The following is a 22,911-nucleotide window of genomic DNA, read 5'->3' as shown; positions in this document are numbered from 1 at the left end:
AAGGAAGACTCCTCGCGAGGAGGGCTCGTTGGAAGACAGGAAAAGGCTCAGGGAGATACTTGAGGAATCCTCAGATGAGGATTCATTTGGGGAGCTGGAAGGGAATCCTGAGGTGGAAATGACTGTTGAGGACCCGGTGGTGGCGGAAGGGGTTGGCATAGACTGGGCACGGGCTCCGGAGGTTCTTGGGGAGGAAACTGGGCCCATGGATGCTGAGGACGCAGGAGAAGCTTGGGGTTCTTCAGAAGCAGACCCCGTATGGTCTGCCTGGAGGAATGAGGGTAATTTCGCAGGTTTGGACAGGCTTGGGTGTGGGCAGGGCGATTCTGGCTCTGATGAGGAACTTGGGACGCCTGATCCTAAGGCGTTGGCTGTTTGGAGCTCGGACTCTGATGAGGAACTTGGGACACCTGATCCTAAGGCGTTGGTTGTTTGGATGCCCAAGGAAACCAAAATAAATTGGGGACATTTGGTCATTGTTCCTTGCGTGTGGCATGGTGTTGTTGGGCGCCATTGGGTTTTTTGTACGTGACTCCGAAGACTGGCTTGGGACTTTGCAACCGATATAAGTTTGATCCGGGTTCTACGACGGAGGGCTGGAACTGTGTGGGTTTTCTCTTTGGAGTGCATTGTTATTACTATTTTGCATTAGCTGCCGCTCGCCTCCATCGTTTTGGCTCTTTGTGTAACCCCGTGACGTGGACCTTACTGTGACGACTTCATTCCTTGGACCCTGGACTGGACTACGACCTGGTGTATCTCTTCGCTCTCGAATTTGGCTTGGCTTCATTCCCGTCCCCGTTGCTGCTTCCTGTGTTGACCGTTGGCTTTGTCTCTGATCCTGGCGTTCCTCTCCTGCCCTGACTCCGGACCAGCTTACGACTACTGTGAGTACGTTCCGTTCCTTTGACCACTGGCCTGGCTTCCAGCTCTTCGCTTTTGTCTCAGCGTTTCTCAGCTTTGGTTTGTTTACACTGCTTTCAGCGGTTGATTCTAGCCCAGTTTGGGCTTCCTTTTAGTTTTGGGACCTTTGCCGTATATTTTAGGTTTCAGAACATTTTGGAACGTCGGGACGCTTTGTCCTGTGTTTGTTTTGCTATTTTGACCCTGTGCTGCAATTTTGAGCTGAATTTAAGCAACCTAGTTTTAATCCGGATTATATCTCCGGATAATCCGGATTATATTCTGGTTTGCGTTTTTGGAGTTTCTGTGTTTCAGACCGTTTAATCACACTGAAGGCTAAGTGTTGCAAGCTCCCAGGACCTTTTGTTGAGCTTTTTTTGAGTTACTACTAAATAAACTGAATTTACTTAACTGGCTGGCATCTGACTCTTGACACTTTCTGTGTGGATGCTCTGTTGCAATTAAACCTTAAAAAGTACTGTTGTTGTGGCCCCCACTGTGGACTTCCCGAAAACAACAGGATGACCCTTGAGTGAACCAAGTGGAACTGCAGGTGAGATAAGATCCAACACACCTCTATATTTCTCCTCTTAAGCTTGTTCTTCCTGAGCTCTGGCTTGCTGCTGTCTCTTTTGTTTGTCCTTTGTCCATCATTTGTCTTGCTCCTCAGTCTTTCTTTCTAGTTTCCTCTTTGAACCTGCTCTTTGGTCCTAGAGTTCCTGTTCCCTAGAACATTTCAGACTTCTGAAGATCTTCCTCATACCTTAGCAAAAAGCCACAACTGGCCAAAGTTTGGACATACGGTACAGTGGCTCACAATCAACTAAATTAGCCAGGGCTGCTAGAAGGTGTGGTCCAACAATATATGAAGGAATGCATGATTCTAACCCGTGGGCACCAGAAACTCCTTACTACAGGTAGGAAACATTGCCTCTGCTCTACTACTGCTGTTACTTACTGATCAAAGGTTGGATCCACATCAGCAAAATAATTTGTCTTGAATCCAATGCCATTGGAGCACATGGCACAAAAGTGCTTCTTTTAGACTTTAAACCATTAAAAACAATCTTTTTAACCTTGCGCTGTTAGGACCATGGCATTGCTGTTTTGTGTATTTATGGGTGGGACATTGGAAATAATCATTTCTAAAGGCTTGACATTCTCTACTCACTGGGGTGTTTCTTACATACTAAACATTTTAATTTTATTACATTTTAATAAATGCAGTAATAGCATTAGATTTGTAGGGATTAGGGATGCCATGCCACACATGCACTCCCCTGCTCAGTTACTTTTAATCTTGCTCTGGATCAAGAAGGGATGTAAGGGAATCAAATTATATTTATATTCAGTCATGTCCCACAGTTCCCTAGTGACTACACTGGACCTGCCAAAGGCAGTGCCAGCCACCAGCGAACCCTTCTTGCTTCTCCCCTGCTGCCACCATCCCACCTGGTGGCCCCAGCTTTCTCTTCATCCCTTCCCTCAATTCTACCCTCTCTGTCCATCATTGAGACTTCTATACTTGCGGTCCTCCATCCTATGTATATATATTCGTATGGTGTTGGGCAACATTTGAAGTTATCCTGCTTGCTCATGATCACTCAACTGGGATACAAAGAGGCCTGCCATCCAATGAGATTGTAACACAGGTGGTGAAATAAACAGGAAACAAGAAAGTCTTTGGGTTGATAGGTTTATGTATTCTAGGAAACAAAATAAAACAGTAGCCACTACAGGTCATGTCTCCGAAAATACACACAAGAAATTTACGTGATGCAAATGGGGGTCAAACCAGGGCAGGATACACTGCACACTGGACTTGAATTATTTTTCAAGTGTGGATCCAGCCAAAGAGTAATCAATACTCTTGCCTAAGTTTTTCACCAATTAACTAAATTCCTAAGTTCAAAGCTGCCTCCCACCTGCCAAAAACTCAATAGTTTGGGCAACTAGAAGAAAATGCTTTTGTACTTTGAATCTTGCAACACTGGTCCACAGCTGTTCAACGACAGACATTTTCATGCAGTTAGAATGGCGCTTGGCAGCTTAAATGTGCTTGAAAAGGAAATGGAAACATGGTTTTACCCCAAATATAGAAGCAAGTCACATTTCTACAGCCAAATGATACAGGAGCAAAGAATTTCATTTCAAAAGATTGTACAATACTGGCTGCAGTTTGTTTTGAACAGAGGAAGTTTGACAAATTACAGCTTAAAACATTCTGACCACTCAGTTCCAATAACACTTACAGAAAATGAATGCAGCCTCTTTCCAAAATAAATGGTTTACTTGGGCATGACACAATGCTATTGTAATGCTGAAGATGACAGTTCTGTTTTTCTTACCATATAAATCAACAAAAACAGATGAGCAGAAATCCTGTTTGTTTTTAAAACAACTGTAGGCTTTTATAACTTCAAATGCTTGGAATATATTCCATGTGTAATCATCTCTAGCAACAGGAATCCTGTAAGTTTCATAATATTGTAATATTTTAATAAGATACTTCAAAAGAAAAGAATATTGTATGCTGTGTGGCAGCACATTTTTAAAGAGATACAGGCATTATACAATTCTCTATATTTATATATTTCTTTAGAGAATTTATGAGCTACTCAGCAAAATAAGCTTCAAGGGACCTGTACAATTGAAAGAACCAAACAAAGCAATGAAATTGATCAGTAAATAACATTAAACCACCAGCTTCATCTTCTAGAAACTAGATGCTCCATTATAAAAGAAACCAACCAACTAACCAATATTCAATATACTGCAATGGCTGGTCAAATAAAAGTGTGAAAAAGACCTCGGAATGTATGATGGATAAATGTCTTCAGCAAAAGGAACATTCTGAACATGAGGTGCCATCAGTGCATCACTAGGGAGGTGCAGGGTACATAGAGAGCTTCAAGTGACACCATTAGAGGAGGGATCCATCAAAATGGCTATGTTGCCTAGAGGCGGCACTCTCTCTGACCTTCCACCTCCATGTGGCAAGGGCAGACAAAGAGTGGAGATCTCTCATTTTCTTCCCCCTCCATCAGCTGATTTCCCTTCTCCCTTTAGCCCTAGCCATTTTTTCAAATGAACATTGGTGGTGGAATACTGTGTCTGCTGTTTGGACAAAGATGGGCGGGGAAGTGCACAAAGATGTCACTTTTGCTTCTCCTTGATGGTGCCATGGACACCCAGCCAACTTGTGGTGAGGTTGCTCAGGGAATAAGAAGTAAGGTGAGCTCCCTGACTTCCCAGAGCTATATGGGATCTTGAGTACTAGGGTTGTCTCCCTTCCCCACAGTGAGTGGCACCAACCCTCCTGGGTTCCCTGCCTAATAAGATCTGCTTTTCAGTTATCTTCCAGCAAATCTCAGACAGTAATGAGACTTAGGTGGCTATCCCATGGCTTTAACAAGCACTAATTTGAATTCTTTCAAATGGGATCAGATGGTAGCCATCACATGACTTGAGTTCCTTTTCATAGGCATCCCGTCTGATCCTGTTTGAAATTCAACTGCCTGTCCTGTAGAAACACGGGCAGCAAACAGTTTTAGCACTATGGAGTGCCGTCAAATTCTCCTCCTTTGTATTGTGAGGGGTTCTGTCCTTTTCTCCAATCTTCATTTTATCCCTTTAGCCAGTTACGCTGGCAGTGGACATGTCATGGGAGGATTCAACTTCCAGCTGAGAGTCTTTCCCAACCACCATTAAAACTGTTAGCAGTATAAACTAACATATTTCTGCATGTATTTTCTATCATCGCCCCCACAATCAAGGAGCCCTGTGAAACACACCAACAATGTATCAGGACCAAAGCTGGCCATCAGAAACACACAAGACAGTGATGGACTGTGTGATACCAGGAAAAGTGCTATTTATTAAAAGATGTGGAAGGAACAGACAATTATGAAGGCATGAGTACCTCTAACATCTGATTACAGGATGCTATTAACACTGAACAAACTAGATGACTACTTTGGCCCCTAACAGTGGGATGAGGTCCTTAGAAGATGTTAACTCTATATATGATAATGTTGAGACCTGGCTGTGAGAGGTGATGTTTCATATAACCGTTAATTGATCTTGAAAAACGAACCCTTTTGGACAATATTGTTCCCCACCATGGGCAAGGATGTACACAATTATTTCAGCTATACACAGTTCACTTCAAAGCCTAGAAAAAGTTACTGTTTTGGACTGCAACTCCCAGTAATGTCTGGAGGTAACATAGGCAGTGCAATTTCAGCAATTTTAGGAATGTAGTCCAAAAATTACAAAACAATTCCTCTGATCAGCCATTTACACCTGTCCAGGTATAAAATGCTTTGAATTGTGACTGGAAATGGGCCAGATGTTGGTAAGATGTAGTGTCTACAGCCCATCCTACCAATTTAAAAGTGCGTATGTTTGCTCCAAGTTGAAGCTAGTAAGAAGCAAGGAAGTTAAAGTATAGATGTATGGGAAATATATGGTAGAATGCATGCTAAAATAACAATCTATAACCTATTTCCACCTTAATCGCCTTTCAAAACACCCCAACTATGGAATTATGACACTATAAACCTCAAGCGTGCTAAATGACATTTATCACCTTTACCAAAGTACAGAAACCTCCTCCAGCTCACTTCTCTTCCAGAGGTTAATCCCATCAAAGGGAACTTCAGTGGCTACTCTTATATGTGCAGTTTCCAGAAGAGATTTAGGGGGGAAAGTTTTCACAATTGCTCTCTGAAGACTGTCAGGTGCTGTCAAATCTTCTGGTACTTTTGCCCCTTTCTGTAAAGATGAGAAACATATTTGCCACATCTTCTAGCCAGCCATTTTCTATTTCTAAATAAAACCCTGCATTGTCACATTTCCGGATTTGGCTGCATGCTGTTAGCAAAAGATGTTGCTATAAGTGCATGTTCTCTGCTTCAGTAACTACTGGGAAGATGGGAGTAAAAATACAGACAGTCAGATATGTTACTGCAGGTGACATGTATCTGAGACTTGAAGACCAGATAGCTCATGTTTAAATAGCCAACACAGCCCAAAGCAACCTGTCATTTGAGGAGACATAAACAATTCATAATAATAAAGGAGAATGTCTGCATGGATGTCTGTGAGAGGACATAATTCTTCAAGACATCATAGCTCAGAATTTGAGATGTTGTTATAGAAGTTCTTGGGCTAGGTTTCAAGGCAAAATTCCAAATGGAGACTTCTTAGAAGCAAAGCAAAGAGGCATAAAGAACTCTGGAAAATTGTAGTAGATACCTCAAAATTTAGGAGAGCATTTTTATTGTTATGCAAGTTGTATCAATCAGTTTGACATTAAATTTGTAAATGTGAGTAAATTGGAACCAAATGAGATGGAAGGCTTGCCATAATGCTTGGGAAATCATTTTCAAAGGGGATAAACTAACTGTCATGGTCTCAATGCTACGGAATCATGACATTGCAAATATATAGGGAAATCGTGATTGTGTAAATGTGGACACCAAGGTGGTGTAAGATAGAAGGACAACCATGACTAAATGCTGTAGAATGCTGGGATTTGTATTTTGGTGAAGTGCCATCACTCTTTAGAGAAGGCTAAAAATATTGCAAAATTACAATATCCTTGGCTTCATAGGATTGAGCCATACAGGTTAAAGTGGTGTCAAACTGCTTTAATTCTACAATGTAGATGCACCCTTGGATTTCTCAGTTTGCGGGGCGGGGGGAAGCAGACAGGTGATGGCTGCTGGAAATATTTCTGAGGTTAAATGAGAAGTTGGATGAAAAAAATAGGAAGCATATTAAATCCTCCTTCTGATGTGAGATATAGAATTGAGCATCCCTAGACACACAGTGGCTAATTCTTAATCAAAGCGAAGAGCATTGATTGTTGCAAAAGGAACAACATCCTTAAGCTGCTTTACCAGAATGTCTGTGAAACCTGGGTTGATGAATTACAAGAGCCCAAGGGCTCCAAGACATTCTAAAGCCATTATATCCCCAAAAGAAAGATAGTAGGAGGGCCAAACACACAGCATGAGGACATGCAGCAAATGGTGACATTGATTTGAAAACACATTAAGAACAGAATCAAAGGTTTCTTCTTAGGAATGTATGCAATATTAAGAATGTAAAACAAATTAATATATTCTTCTCTTTTGAATCGATATATGCACGTACATGTGTGCCTTCATGTCTCCTGTGAACGTCTGGCAGATAGGGTTTTCTTCAGCAAGAAATGCTCAGAGCTAGCTTTGCCAGTTTCTTCCCTGGTAATCATTGACAGCCCCCCAAGTACTAACCAGAGCCGACTCTGCTTAGTTTCCAGGACCAGGCAGAATTTGGTGCCTTTAAGATATTTAGGTCTCTGAATTCATATAAAGTGTTCCCTCACTTATCGCGGGGGTTTCAGGGCCACCCATGATAAGTGAAAATCCACAAAGTAGGGATGCTAGGCTTCTCCTTAGGAAGGAAGTAGAAAGAGAGAGAAAGGAAGGGAGGGAGGGAAGAAAGAGGCAGGGGAACATGGTGCCTCCTCCTTCTCCTCCCGCTGCCATTTGGGCTCCTTCTCCATCCTGTCCCACTCCTTGCACCAGACTGAGACCACTGCCACTGTAAATCATAAGTTTATATGATTTATAATATTATTTTAGTGTTTATTTAAAAAACCGCAAAACAGCAAGTCCATGAAAAGTGAACCGCGAAGTAGTGAGGGAACACTGTATATTCCTTTTTCTAAAATGATCTTTCAGTCCAAACTACATGGTTTTGTACTTAACATACAGTCATTCTTAGAAAATTTTATAAAATACATATTGTATCAGCAGGATACATAATAATTAAGAGGCCTGTGTGATCAATGAAAAAAATGTTTCAATTACTAAATTAGGGACACATGGAGAATCATTTCTAAAGTGTTTCTGAAATATTGTTAGGGGTCTGTATCATAACTATAATGATACAACAAATTCTTCATTACTTTTGTTAAGTAATTGTGCAAGGGGAGGGGAGTCCAACCCCCTCTATTCTGATAGGCAAAATAGCATAGCCAAACCACTCCCAACAGGTGCCCATCCAACCTTTGAAAGAAGAAGAAGAACAAGAAGAAGAAGAAGAACAAGAAGAAGAAGAAGAAGAGGAAGAAACCTACTAGGTAAACTTTGGCATTACTGCCTCTCAACTTTGCCTACCTCACAGGGTTGATTCAATTCCCAACAATCCCATTCTTTTATCTCGAAATCCCTTAGAGAATGAACACGGAGGAAGAGGAGGAGGAGACACAAAGCGGTAAGCAGAATTCTGGAAAATGAAGTTTGGGAAGGCGTTGCCCCCTTTTGGGTAAAAAGCAGAGCTTCTTCCTCCACTCCAGCCTCACCATCCTCCTCAGGGCCCTTTGTGGAAACCAGACCCAGCCCTTTTGGGGGAGACATGGTGCCCGCAACAGATGTGGAGCCATTTACAAGACTTACATAACTCATCTGAAAGTCATAGGTCCGTATTTTGAATGCTAAGTTTTTTGTGTGGCCACCCCTTGTGTTTCTAAACATCCCTTTGTATGTATGAATAACGAATTACAAATGAAAAGCAAATTACAAACAAAGTTTTGCACAGCCCTAATAACAGAATCAGAACAGAAATGGTTGTAGACTCTTCTCCTCACTGTCACATCTTGCTGTGGTCTAGAGAAAAATTGCTCCCCTGAAGCTGTTATTGGGAAGAAATCTGCTGTTGACAATCTAAAGAAAGTTAGACAGGCAAAGGATATGAAACCTCCCTCTCCCATTGCATATATTCCCAGTTGAGTCTTACTTTTGTAGTAGTGTCAGAATAGCAGACTAGTTTAAGGTTTTAGGATAAAGACCCAAGAATAACTTGCAGGTGACTTTTACTGCTGTCTATTTGCATCTACCACCTGATTCTGCCTAATGTTAACAGCAAGGGCTGTGATCCTGGTTTTTATCAAGACCCCACCTGAAACCAATTGCCATTTTAGCCATGGTGTATATCCATAAACAGCTGTGAGTCCCTTAGAAATATTCTAAATATTTGTGAATTAAGTAGCATCACTTATTTTCCATTTTTCGTAACTATCCTGTCTAAACATGACATTCAGACAGGAGAGGTTCACCCATAAGGCAAACCAGGCAGTTGCCTGTGGCGCCATTTTTCTTTGGGATGCAGTTGTAGAGCTCCCATGTGTGCGCACCCCCCACCGCCTCCTCCCAGGTTCGCTTGTGTGAACCCCCAACACCACTGTCAAAGGTGGAGGAGGAAGAATCCAGCTGGGCCATGGCTGACTGGGGGATGCTTCTGCAGCACCGCCCACCCACACTGTGATTGGCCACACACATCCATCACTCTTGCAGCCAAAGCCCCAACTTCCTTGAGTGAGGAAGGAGTTTGCGGCTTTGGGGAGCGAAATGCCGTTTCCCTCCTGGCCGAAGCCCCAAACTGCTTCCTTAAGCGAGAAAGGAGTTTGGGGCTTTGGGGAGGAGAGAAATGCCAGATCCCTCCTGGCCAAAGCCCCAAACCCCTTCCTTGCAGCAAGGAAGGAGGGCGGGGGATGGACGAGGAAAGTGACAAGTGACTGGTTTGTGGGCGGGGCTGGGGGCGCCAGAAATACTGCTTGCTTACACTTCAAAATTACCTAGGGCCAGCTCTGCATTCAGATTAAATTAGATGGACCCTGCCCTGTCCAGGTTAAATGTAAAATATAGAAAATGAGAAAAGATCAAGAACAGACATACTTCTGGTGAAAATAACAATCTTATCTCCAAACTGGCCATTAATTTCTTGATATTGAAAATGAAAGTAGTTTGGAAAGCACAGGCATTTTAATGTGTGCCTTTCTGTTCTTTTTACTAAAACACCATCAAACACTTGTCAAAACATTCATTTCAGAAATATGTATTTTTTCTTCTTCTCTGTCATTCCAGATTGCAGCCAAAATGGCCTTTATTCCCTTAAGAAAAATCCACACTTTTCCCTCCTCCCATAATGATATATTACACAAAATGCAGACTGCCTTGTAATTGATCCAAATAGATTTACAGAAAATAAACCTGCTGTTCCTGTCACTGGAACATCAGGCAGCCCACATGGGTGATGAACCATTATTACTTTGATGAGATCACCAGTAATTTGTTGCATCGGCTTGCTCCCATGTAGCAATTATGCTTTGAAGAAATCAGAGCAAATCTTACATTATTTGCAAATGCAGTTTAGATCCCAAGGGAGGATAGAGGTCCCTATCCACCCAAGTGTTTAACCTCTTAAATACCTATTTTTGGAGAGAGGCAGAACATGTTTTCTAGAGAAAAATGTACATATGGTTACCAATATATATTGATCACCAGTCCATGATCTTTGCATGTAAGCAAAGATGGGGTTACACTGCCCCGAAGGTGCAGGTTCACAGCTTGGGGGTGATCCTAGATTCACCATTGTGCCTGGAACCCCAGGTCTTGGCGGTGGCTAGGGGAGCTTTTGCACAACTAAGACTTGTGCACTAGTTGCACCCATACCTTGGGAAGTCTGACTTGGCCACATGAGGCCGCCCTGAGTCCGCTTCGGGATGAGAAGGGTGGGATACAAGTATGGGAAATAAATAAATAAATAAACAGTCCATGTTTTGTGCATGAAATATGTGATGCAACAAAACTGGATGTTGGCATAATGGAATAGGAATTTTGTACCTTGACTTATTTCAGCATTTTAAGCTGGGAGAGAGTAGGCAGCGAGTATTTTCCTTTGATTATCTGTCCAAAGTGGAACAGTGTTTACATGTCATTTTAGACATACCTCAGTTAACAAAGCCTCTAACAAAGAGGCTTCATTTTACAAAGGATTTTATCAAACAGGATGTGCACTTCACAATGCCATGCATATCATGTTGCCAGTCTGCCTCCTCTTTGTGATGAACACGTCCCTCACTATTGATGGGTAAAATCCATCAATAGCTATCAATTGGGTTATGTTCCCATCACCTACCTGGTGCAAGAGGATCATTCCACTTTTGGGGTGACATCAGGAGATGGAATTTTTATTCTGTCTTACTCATCCCATTCCTCCTCACTATTCCCAAGGCAGTCTTTTTATTAATCATATCTGCTATTGCAAAATTGCTTTAAAACATTTATTTTAAAAAATTCAGAGGATTGTGAAGTTATGAGTTTACATGAAAGTACCAGTTGAGGCCCGCAGTGACTCAGTGGGTTAAACTGCTGAGTTACTGAACTTGCTGACCAAAAGGTTGGTGGTTCGAATCCAGGGAGCGGAATGAGAGCCTGCTGTTAGCCTCAGCTTCTGCCAACATGCAAATGTGAGTAAATTAATAGGTACCACTCCAGCGGGAAGGTAATGGCACTCCATGCAGTCATGCCGGTCACATGACCTTGGAGGGGTCTACAGACAATGCCGGCTCTTCAGCCTAATAATAATAATAATAATAATTAAAAAAAAAACTTTATTTATACCCCGCCAACATCTCCCCGCGAGGACTCGAGGCGGCTCACATGGGGCAAAGCACAATCAGCATAGTTTACAAAAACAACAGCATAAATACATTACACAATATACAAAAGATAAATCACAATAAGGCAATAAAACAAGAGTTAATACAACAGTAATAATATCAATCAACCACCAAGTACAATTCAGTCAACTTAGAAATGAAGATAAGCACCAACCCCCAGAGTCAAACATGACTAGACTTAATGTCAGGGGAAAACCTTTACTTTTACCTACCAGTTCAGGAGCATGGATCAGTGAGTCAGTGCAGTTGCACAAATGGAGAGACATGAGATAAAGAGGGTGCTCATAGCCACCCTCTATGGTGACTATGTGTGATAGTTGCTTTATGTGATAATCCAAAGTTTTTTCCCCTGATGTCCTAGCCTCTCCTCCTTTCCTCTTTGTCATCTTCCTAGCTGGAAGTATTATTTTAGCAGCATTAGTATTGGAAGGCTGAGTTGCCAGGTTACAGCATTGTAGATGCAATAAACAGTTCAATACTTCTCAACCCATCCTACTATTTTTTTTCTTTCCAGCTGGTAAGTTGTCTGGAATTTCTGGGAGTTGAAATCCAAAACACCTGGAGACCCAAAGGTTGGAAACCACAGACATAGTAGGAATCTGTGCCTGCCTACAATATAAAAAGGAACTGCAGTTGCCTCTAGAATAGTGGCCTTCAACTCCCTGAAATCCTGACAGCTGGTAAACTGGCTGGGATTTCTGAGAGTTGTGAGTCCCCAGGTGTTTTGGCCTGCAGGTTGAGAACCACTGCTGTAGAATCTCTTACTGAGCTTAAGGAAACAGCAAAACAGAAAGAAAGGAGGAAAATGAATTGATCTGCCCCACCAACTACCACCAGCATGTTAAGATAAGCATAGATCAATGGTCATGAAAACTGAAATTTAAAAAAATGGAAGCTAATAAAAAGTCATATTTGGATGCATTTTGGAAGAAACTTTAAATGATCTGTAGAAGATTCAAAATTTGGTCGACTTATGCAAAGCTAACTGACTTAGGACCTCATCACACTCAAGCTTCCACACATTTCTAGACCCTTTAAAATGTTTGATAGCCACAGAGGGCATCAAATGATGCAAAAGTACTTCCAGTGGTTGCCCGTGGAACTCCGGTTTTAAAATATCTAGAAACTGGCGTTTTTGAAGTCAGGTAGCTACTGACTCCAGATTTTTCAATTCGCTAAGAAGCAGAAAAAGGAGAGTACTTGAAGGTGTGATGACAACTGTGAATGGATGTCTCCGTTGTATTTTATGAAGGCAAACGGAGCAGGTGATTGCTGTTAAAATGGTAGGAGTAACATGTTTCATAAGGGATACAGCAATTATAAATTTTAAACAACACATAAAGGCATGAACCCCAACACAGGTTCCCCCCATTTTTCCCTGCTTTTCTCTCCTCATGGCATGAGGTCCCTGTTTCATTTCACATGTGCTGGTTTTGAATAAAAATTTCCGTGAAACTTTTTTAATTGCTTTTCTTTTTTTTTCTGGCACAGCAACATATCCCTATTCTTTCTGTTATTTCTACATCTACTACAAAATTTTCAGATAAAGAAATAATATCAAGGAACAGAACTACTTTGTTAACAAATATATTTTATCATCAAGATCTTAAAATGTATTTGAAAAATTATTTTCCAGGGCATTTTAAGAGACATTTTGACAGGAGGTTTTCCAGTTTTATACTGGCTTTTCATCAGCTGTAAATACTCTTTCCCTTCATCCCATGCTAAAAAGGGAAAAGAAAGTAATGGGGAAATACTGAGAAGTGCAACAATGAACATTAGCAAGTTAACTTTTATTTACCAGGAATTATACGTTAGACATGTAATAGATAACAGAGCAGATCAATGGGTTGTTAACCTCCCTTGCTTAGTTTCTAATATACCTCACAACCTCTGAGGATGCCTGCCATAGATGTGAGGGAAATGTCAGGAGGGAATGTTCTGGAACATGGCCATAAAGCTCAAAAAACTCACAACAACCCAGTGATTCCGGCCATGAAAGCCTTCGACAACACATAGAACAGGTTAAATAACATTCTGAAAACTAGATGTGCCATATTCATTTCATGCAGCAAAATGTGTCTTCCAATCCACTGTTTCTTTTGTCAAACACAATGCCTTCTAGACCTCTCTCTGTGTAGCAGGTGATGGGAATCTACTGTGACCTTGGCATTGTTTTAGAAAAGAAAGTTTAGTTAACTTTAGCAGGTTCATATCTTATTTTGCCACAACACTAGAACTTGTTCTTGTGAAGTAGCTTAACTCTGAAGCCTGGGAACCAGTGGCCTGTCCTACTTTTATCCCTGCAGCCACTGCAGTTTGACCTGCATTTCTGTCACCACTCTCTTATCTGGGCTCTTATAGAACCGTTATCTGTATTTTGCTCAAGTTTTATCTATACATACCTTCATGTCTCTCTCACTGTCAGCAGGAAACTAGCCATTTATCTATGCCTGTTCAACTGTGTGACAAAATCACTTCATTTTTTGTAGTTCCTTAAGTTATCTTCCATATCATTGTACTGCCATCCTAACTATAAAGCTGACATTCTCACTCTGGTCCGTTCTCTCTCTTATTCCCTCTGCATAACTGAAATGCTATTGTCACAGGAAAAATGTAGTTAAACAATACTTTCTACAAGTATTCTCTCCCCTTTCCAAAATTACAAAGTGTTCACTTCATAGTCTTGGTTTTTTTTTTTTCTCAACACAGTAGAAGTTCTATCATCCAAATGAAATCCACATTTTGTGTAGATTGTTTGAGATAAAACTGGCATCAGCTCTATTCTGGGCTTTTTGGTACTGCTACTAGCTTCTAATTAAAGATTTTATCTTTCCCTAATTTAATTCCTGATGACTTTCATGAGATAACAGGGCAAGGAAGAAGCCGTTTCCTAGTTTTTCCTTGTATTTTGTCTGCACATTTTCTGATGCATTCCAGCAAGTTTCTTACTCTATTTATGAGCTTAATCTAATTTACGCAAATATAAAAATGATTAATAATGGCTAGTAATGTTCAAAGCTTTTGGATATTTATTTATTCCTACAGAATTGTGAGATCTGTAGTTTGGTATTTAGAATTTTATAGTTTTATTTATCACATCAGAAGTTGTAATGTATTTATAAAAAACACAAAGTTAAAAAATTGGCATTATACTAAATGTCCTTTGACAAGTAGCTGGCCACTTGGAGTGCCTCTGATGTTGCTACAAGAAGGTCCTCCATTGTGCATGTGGCAGGGCTCAGGCTGCATTGCAGTAGGTGGTCTGTGGTTTGCTCTTCTCCACACTCGAATGTCATGGACTCCACTTTGTGGCCTATTTTTTCAGGTTGGCTCTGCCTCTCGTGGTGCCAGAGTGCAGTCTGTTCAGTGCCTTCCAAGTTGTCCAGTCTTCTGTGTGCCAGGAAGGAGTCTCTCATTTGATATCAGCCATGGATTGAGGTTTCGGGTTTTAGCCTGCCACTTTTGGACTCTCGCTTGCTGAGGCATTCCTGTGAGTATCTTTGTAGATCTTAGAAAACTATTTCTTGATTTAAGGCATTGGCATGCTGGCTGATATCCAAACAGGCTATGGGCCATATATGTCAATGCCTTGGTCCTTTCATTGCTGGCTTCTACTTTCCAGCGGATGTCAGGTGGTGCAATACTGGCTAAACAGTATAATTTCTCCAGTGGTGTGGGGCGTAGACATCCTATGATGATGTGGCATATCTCATTAAGAGCCACCTCCACTGTTGTGAATTTTGTAGTGAACTGACCTCACTGATATTGTTTGGTATCTCATCAAACTATAAATCCCAGACTCTCCCCAATGCCACGACAGTTAATGCGATTTCAAATGATTACATCATAGTTATACCGCTATGTAATATGGTGATCATATTTCAGGCCTACCTGAGTAGTTTAAGCCAAGGTCTAATTTGGAATAAAAGTTTTGCTTTCATTCTGTAATGTTTATTCCCTTGCATTTGTTTTCATTCCTGGCATAAATGAATCTCAAACATTTATCCAAAGGAATAATTTTGAATTCTGTCTCCATATTTAAGCTCAATTAAAGAGTAACCCTTCCAATATGAAAACAAATACAGAAGTAAAAGTAAAAAGAACCTTAATAATGCCAATAGGGCTACATGTGGGACATATTTGGAGCATCACATAGGCTATGCAGTTCAAATCTTAATACAATAAAGAACAAGAAGGGTTCCGTCCTGGGCCCGGTTCTGTTCAACATCTTTATTAACGACTTAGACGAAGGGTTAGAAGGCACGATCATCAAGTTTGCAGACGACACAAAACTGGGAGGGATAGCTAACACTACAGAAGACAGGAGCAGAATTCAAAACAATCTTGACAGACTAGAGAGATGGGCCGAAACTAACAAAATGAAGTTCAACAGGGACAAATGCAAGATACTTCATTTCGGCAGAAAAAATGGAAATCAAAGATACAGAATGGCTTGACAGCAGTGTGTGCGAAAAAGACCTTGGAGTCCTCATGGACAACAAGTTAAACATGAGCCTACAATGTGATGCGGCAGCTAAAAAAGCCAATGGGATTCTGGCCTGCATCAATAGGGGAATAGCGTCTAGATCCAAGGAAGTCCTGCTCCCCCTCTATTCTGCCTTGGTCAGACCACACCTGGAATACTGTGTCCAATTTTGGGCACCGCAGTTGAAGGGAGATGTTGACAAGCTGGAAAGCGTCCAGAAGAGGGCGACTAAAATGATTAAGGGTCTGGAGAACAAGCCCTATGAAGAGAGGCTTAAAGAGCTGGGCATGTTTAGCCTGCAGAAGAGAAGGCTGAGAGGAGACATGATAGCCATGTACAAATACATGAGGGGAAGTCATAGGGAGGAGGGAGCAAGCTTATTTTCTGCTGCCCTGCAGACTAGGACACGGAACAATGGCTTCAAACTACAGGAAAGGAGATTCCACCTGAACATCAGGAAGAACTTCCTCACTGTGAGGGCTGTTCGACAGTGGAACTCTCTCCCTGGGGCCGTGGTGGAGGCTCCTTCTTTGGAGGCTTTTAAGCAGAGGCTGGACGGCCATCTGTCGGGGGTGCTTTGAATGCGATTTCCTGCTTCTTAGCGGGGGGTTGGATTAGATGGCCCATGAGGTCTCTTCCAACTCTACTATTCTATGATTCTATGATTCTATGATTCTAAGAAATATTAATTCAGTTGTTGAGTTACAGGTTTCACCTAAATTAGCTGACAACACTGAATAAACCATTCAGAAGCTCAGTACCAAGTACTCAGCCCATGTTTCACTCATTGATATGCTGACACACTGCTTTAATTAAAGTCTTATCTGGGAAAACATTTGCCTGGAATACTTTTTCACCTCCAAGGCATTTCAGTTTCAAGAGTCTGTTAATATATCACAAACTGGTTCCCTAGAAAAGCATCTCTCTCTCGCTTTCTCTCCTCCTTTCCCTTCCTCTCTATATATATCCCTCAAGGACTTTGCCATTGTGTTTAGTCTTCATTAGGGCTTGTCACATACATATGCATAATGCTTTGCTAAGGGCAGAGTTGTTATATTACAGACTAAGTCTGCATCTACATTGTAGAATTAATACCATTTGACACCACTTCAACTGCCATGGCTCAGTGGTATGGAATGGGATTTGTAATTTGATGATTCATTATCCTGTAAAACTACAGCTTCCGTGATTCCATGACATTGAGCCATGGAAGTTAAAGGGATGTCATATGTAAACGCATAGTTAAACTCCTTTCATAATACATCTCAATTCAAAAGTTACCTTTTTATCCTTGCCAGGCCCGGTCCAACGTTGAAGCGGCTGAAGCCGCCGCTTGGGGAGGGAGGGAGCCTTGCGCTTCCCCTGGATGGTGGGCTCCAGGACCCTCTCCCCTCACTTCGGAAGCGGCTCGGCAAGGGCGAGCAGTGGTTGAGCAGCGATTGGCAGAACATCAGACAGCCTTTCAGGCAAGTCAGAGAGAAGGGTCTTGCCTCGCTTTGCTTCGCCATTTCTTTTTCAGTGTCTCTTCCCTCCCACCACTTTGGGGCAGGCTTCAACCCACGTCCAGTCGTCATTTCCCAGAAAGTTGAGATTGAATCCCAAATACCAGGGAAATAAAGCTATCCATTTGCAAGGGAGTCGGATGTCATGGGCTGGGTTGACATTGCCAAATAGTTCCATTTGAACTGCATTATAGGGTCAGGGTAAACCTGTTTGAACCAGTTAAACCCACCCTATAATGTAGTTCAAACTGAATTATTTAGCAGGGTCGATCCAGCCATCTCAGGTCCCTTCTACACTGCCATATAATCCGGATTATTAAAGCAGGTAATTCTCATCCTAGACGACACAGCCAGACTGGATCCTTTCCAGTCCGGCTTCCGTGCGGGGCATGGGACAGAGACTGTATTGGTTTCCATCATGGATCATCTTCGATGCCATCTTGACCAGGGCGGGTAGGTGCTGCTTGTGTTATTGGATCTCACAGTAGCATTTGACACAGTCGATCACAATCTTCTGACCCACTGCCTTGCCATTGCTGGAGTCAGGGGGACAGCTTTAAATTGGCTAGTCTCCTTTCTTCACAACCATGGACAGCGAGTAGAGAGGGGAGGCCTGGTCTCTGAAAAATCCCCTCTACTTTGTGGGGTTCCTCAGGGGGCCATTCTCTCCCCTCTGTTGTTTAACATCTATATGCAACCACTTGCTCAGCTGGTCCGAGATTTCGGGCTTGAGTGTTATCAATACGCTGACGACACTCAGCTTGTGTTAAAGATGGAAGGCCAACCAGATTCTGTACCCGGCAATTTTCATCAGTGCCTCGAGGCCATTATTGGATGGTTGTGTTCCAGCAGGTTGAGGGTGAATCCAGCAAAGACGGAGATCCTATGGCTGGGAGGTGTTAGCTGGCCCTGATTGTTTCATGTCTGGAATTCCCGTTTCTTTTTTTACTGACCTGATTTTATTTATTTATTTATTTATTTATTTATTTATTTATTTATTTCCCATACTTGTGTCCCACCCTTCTCACCCCGAAGAGGACTCAGGGTGGCCTCACAACTGGCAACAACTCGATGCCCGATTGGTTTGGCGAAGGGGGGGGGGGGCAAAATTCTGTTCGCCTACACTTGAAAATTTCCTTGGGCCACCCCTGATCCTTGCTAAACTGTACATTTTTCTATCCAATCACCCACACACTGCCTTGTTCTCACAATTTCTGTTATCCTTGCCAAGTGCTGGTGGTGTGGTTCTACTGTCAGATTAAGGAGCACAAAGTTCTTTGTTGGCAACTCTATATGGCTCAGTGCAATCTAGTAGGTACATATATGGCTAATATTAGGAGCTGCCAGGTTCGAATCCCACCCGGGGATGGCGCAGATGAGCTCCCTCTATCAGCTCCAGCTCCGTGCGGGGACATGAGAGAAGCCTCCCACAAGGATGGTAAAATATCAAAATATCCGGGCGTCCCCTGGGCAACGTCCTTGCAGACGGCCAATTCTCTCACTCCAGAAGCAACTCCGGTTGCTCCTGACATGAAAAAAAAATCATACACAGACAACTTGCCCAACTACCTCTAAGTCCACCTCACTGCCATGGCTCGATGCTATGGAATCCTTTTATGTGATTTTACTGGCCACAAATTTGGAAGGCATTTTTGGCACTGGGCCAGATCATTTGAGGAAGGAATGGCCAAACATGCCTATTCCCAAAGTTTGGGGATTTACGTAAAGGAGCTGAAGTTAAAATTAATCAGGACTGAGACCAATTGGCTTCCTTGAACCTACTTCATTTCTAGATACTGGGTGGAGGGGAACCATGCAGTTGGCACCTATATCCTAACATCTCATGGTAGATCCAGTAGCCTGGTTGAGTTAAGGCCTTCATCAGATCTCAGGCACGTTGTCCAATGTTTGGATCCATACCATTTGCTATGACAGCTATTACACAGCCCAACAAAAACTTTTGGGGAAGGGATGACTTCGGTTTTAGAGCTGTTCCTGGGGATATTTGGGATTATAATTCAGAAAATTGCATCAGCTCTAGTTTCTTAGATAGGGTTATCATTATTTTTCATTGGCAAGCAGAAGGTGACTGCTCAATGGCATATGTTCTGTATCTCACAAACTAGAGCTGATAGGGGGAAACTGGTATCATTTTTGGAATCAGCAGGTCAAATATACCCAGAAACAGGCTAACATTTGTGGCAGTAAAATGTGTGTTGGCCAGTGTTATCACTAAAACTGCTCCCATTTTATAACATCAGCAATGTATTTGTGTATGATTATGGACCCTTGGGGATGTAACTATGTGAGAAGGAGGTTAAGAACTTTACCCCAAATTTTCTTTTCTATAATGTACATCAATTTCTACCATTGTAGTAACTTCAAACTTCATATGAGTATTTAGAAATAGAATTTAGTCATCCAAAGAAAAGCTGCAGATCAGAGTATCAAGCGAAAGCGAATACACCACATATAAAAGTTCCAGATATGAATTTTTTCCAGTGTCTCTGCCTACACTGCTAAGAATTGGGTCACTGAAAAAAGTTTCATTGGGTCAACATAATTCTTTCTCATTTAGCGGAGCAATACTCTCAACTTGCCTTACTGTAGCTATACTCTTGGGGTTTCCTTTTCCTCCATTCTGTCTTTAACCATTGGGCATGCACTTCAAACTTCATATTTAATGTAATGTGTAGTTTGACCCTGAGTTTCAAGTTTACCTTTGCGATCACGTCAAATAGCTCATGGAGCTGAACTAATAAATCTCTTTTCATTGCGAGAAAAGGCAGGAGACCGATCAACCTTTTAAAACCTTATCCAGATGAAAGCAAGGAGCTCAGTTAATTATAGCATCCCTGCTAAAAGTATTTCCTATAGGAGATATTACACGCTTCCTTTTAAACATCATCCGATCCACTATAATTATCAACTAAGCGATTGGAAGAGTAGACAAGGGTATCTCTGCTGTCTTTAAATTCTTGGCTGTGGATGCCATAAATAAATACACCCCCCCCCCCCATTCCATGCACTTTTCAGCTGCAAAAGTCATTATCAGGAGAGATAGCATGGGGTTCCTTTTACATCAGCCTTGGTCAAGAAATCCTTGCAGATGTCATATAGCTCCCTTGGAATGCACTGTCTCCATTAATGTTTTCCCCCTCCTTTTTTGGCATTCAATTCCTGTTTTCTCAATTAGCTGAGGCAAGTGTAACTTTTTCAACAGCTGCCAAACCTGCAAGGAGCAATGCTTTTTTTTCTCCCTTTTTAATGACTGCAGAGGTTATTATCAATTTAGGTAGTGATTTTCACAGTGTTGTGAACACATCATCAATGCTAATGCACACATGAGAACTTAGTAGTGCCCACTGCTTGCAAAGACGTTTTGGGATTACTCTTTCCTTCTTTTTAAGGTGCAATTTTTCCCCAGATCATACTGGATTAAGATCAGATGGACACTAATTGTCTTGCTTTTCCAGAGGCAGAGTTTTTCAGTACTATAATAGGGATGTACAATTTTTTTTCCACCCCGGAGCCAAAGTACTCCAAACCAGATAGGAAGGCCAGAAATCCACTTCTGGTTTTTTTTAATGCTGTTTTTGTTATCTTAGAGAGTACATGAGAAACAGTATGGTATAGAGCAGAATTTCTCAAACTGTGCTCCTCCAGATGTGTTAAACTTCAAATCCCACAATTCTTAACAGCTGGGATTTCTGGGAGTTGAAGTCAAAATACCTGAAGGAGCAGAGTTTGAGAAATACTGGTATAGAGATTTATGTGTTGGAATGTGACTCTGGAATCCAAGGATTGAATCCCCACTCAACCAGTGGAAAACCATTGCATCCAGTGGGCAAATCATACTGTCTCATCTTCATAGGAAGGCAAAGGCAACCCCGGGAAACAAATTTGCAAAACAAAAAATGACAGGGTCACTTTAGGAATGCCATCTGTGTTGAGAAGGCTAAAGGCCTTGTAAAATGACAATCCCCATGATTCCATAGCATTGAGCCATGGCAGTTAAAGTGGTGTCAAACTGCATTAATTTTACAGTGTAGTTGCACCCACTGTTAAGTATACTTAACTAGTAGCTGGTACAAGATACTGGCCCACATTCTAGTCCTTTCTCCCAAGTAAGTGGATTGCACTAAATATTGAATCCTAAAACAGTATATCTACAACCCAATAAGTCACCCAAAGGAGTCAATATCATCCTGAGCTATGGCTATATGGAGACCAAAAGATACATTTCTAAAAATGGGGAGAATCGGACAGGTAGACCTTCCTAGATTCAATCCTTCTGGGATTCAGTTCCCTGCTAAGTCAAAGAAACATACTATGTGACACTGGGCAAATCAAACATTCTCAGGCCCACAATATTCTGTGATATGGTTTTCTTAAGGTCCCCATATGTTGGAAATTATTTGAAAGCACATATCCATCACAACAGCAGACCTCCCCAGACAAGGTCTTCTGAAAGGAAGGGGGACCTCCATTGATCTCTATGGCAGATTTCCTGAGCCTGGCAATAAATTATTTCTGACATGTTGTCCTTCCTCCCTTTGTTTGCAATCACAGTGAGCGTATTCTAAGCCAGGAGGAATGGATCTAAGTTAGTTGAGCATTTGCCACCCCATTGTGTTTAATGGCTCAGTCCAAAGTACATCAGGGGGCCTATCAAGTTCCATTCCCCAACTTGTCTGAAACAGTTGCTTAAAATAAGCTCACTCTTATCTCTCCTGCTGCCGAATGTGTCTTGCTCTTATTTTAACACTCTTGGCACCAGTTGCTCCACTTGCTGTCCATATACAGTATCAGATACTCTGCCTGAGGAAATCCCTCCTCAATTCCTCGAGTGCCATCCCTTTTTTCAGTTTGTGACGGGTGACAGGTGTCTCTTTGCATGTTGGATTTGATATGATTTACAAATAGCCCTGGAGCCCCGTCCTGGGTGATGTAGTAAGTATGCACACCCCCTGCCAAGCCTACAAGTTAGCATTTCTGCTAATTCCTCAGAAATGCAAAGTTCCTGGTTCTGTGCCAAGAAATTATCCAAACATTGCACAATAGCAGAGGGGCGGGGGCTGTGTAGCTGGAGCACATTTGGGATTGCAGGGAATTTCGAATGAGCTGGAGAAGAGGTGATTTTAAAAAGACTATGCTTATGGGGGCAGTGGGAAATATCCAAAGCCAAAGAAAATTTTCCTCTCTCTTCTGTAAATGGTCTTAACTTCCAGAGTTGCAGGCCTGATATGGGATTCCACAGAGTCCAGGTCCAATAGAACAAAATGTGAGGAGCCAGAGGTGGGAGAGAGGCAATCATAGATGCTGAGCAAGCATGAGAGATTTTTCAGCTTGAGGCAAAAGGATTTATTATCATTACTTCCACTTCTTTTCTCAGCCCTGACTACACAGACAAAATAAAATGAATTCACCACACCACTGCTGTGGAGAATCCATATGGCTGGATTTGTAGCACATCCACTAGATCCAGCATTCATCTGCGA

This window comes from Anolis carolinensis, chromosome 1, assembly GCF_035594765.1.
Source record: "Anolis carolinensis isolate JA03-04 chromosome 1, rAnoCar3.1.pri, whole genome shotgun sequence".
In the NCBI taxonomy this organism is placed as follows: Eukaryota; Metazoa; Chordata; class Lepidosauria; order Squamata; family Dactyloidae; genus Anolis; species Anolis carolinensis.
This window is presented reverse-complemented; position numbering follows the sequence as displayed.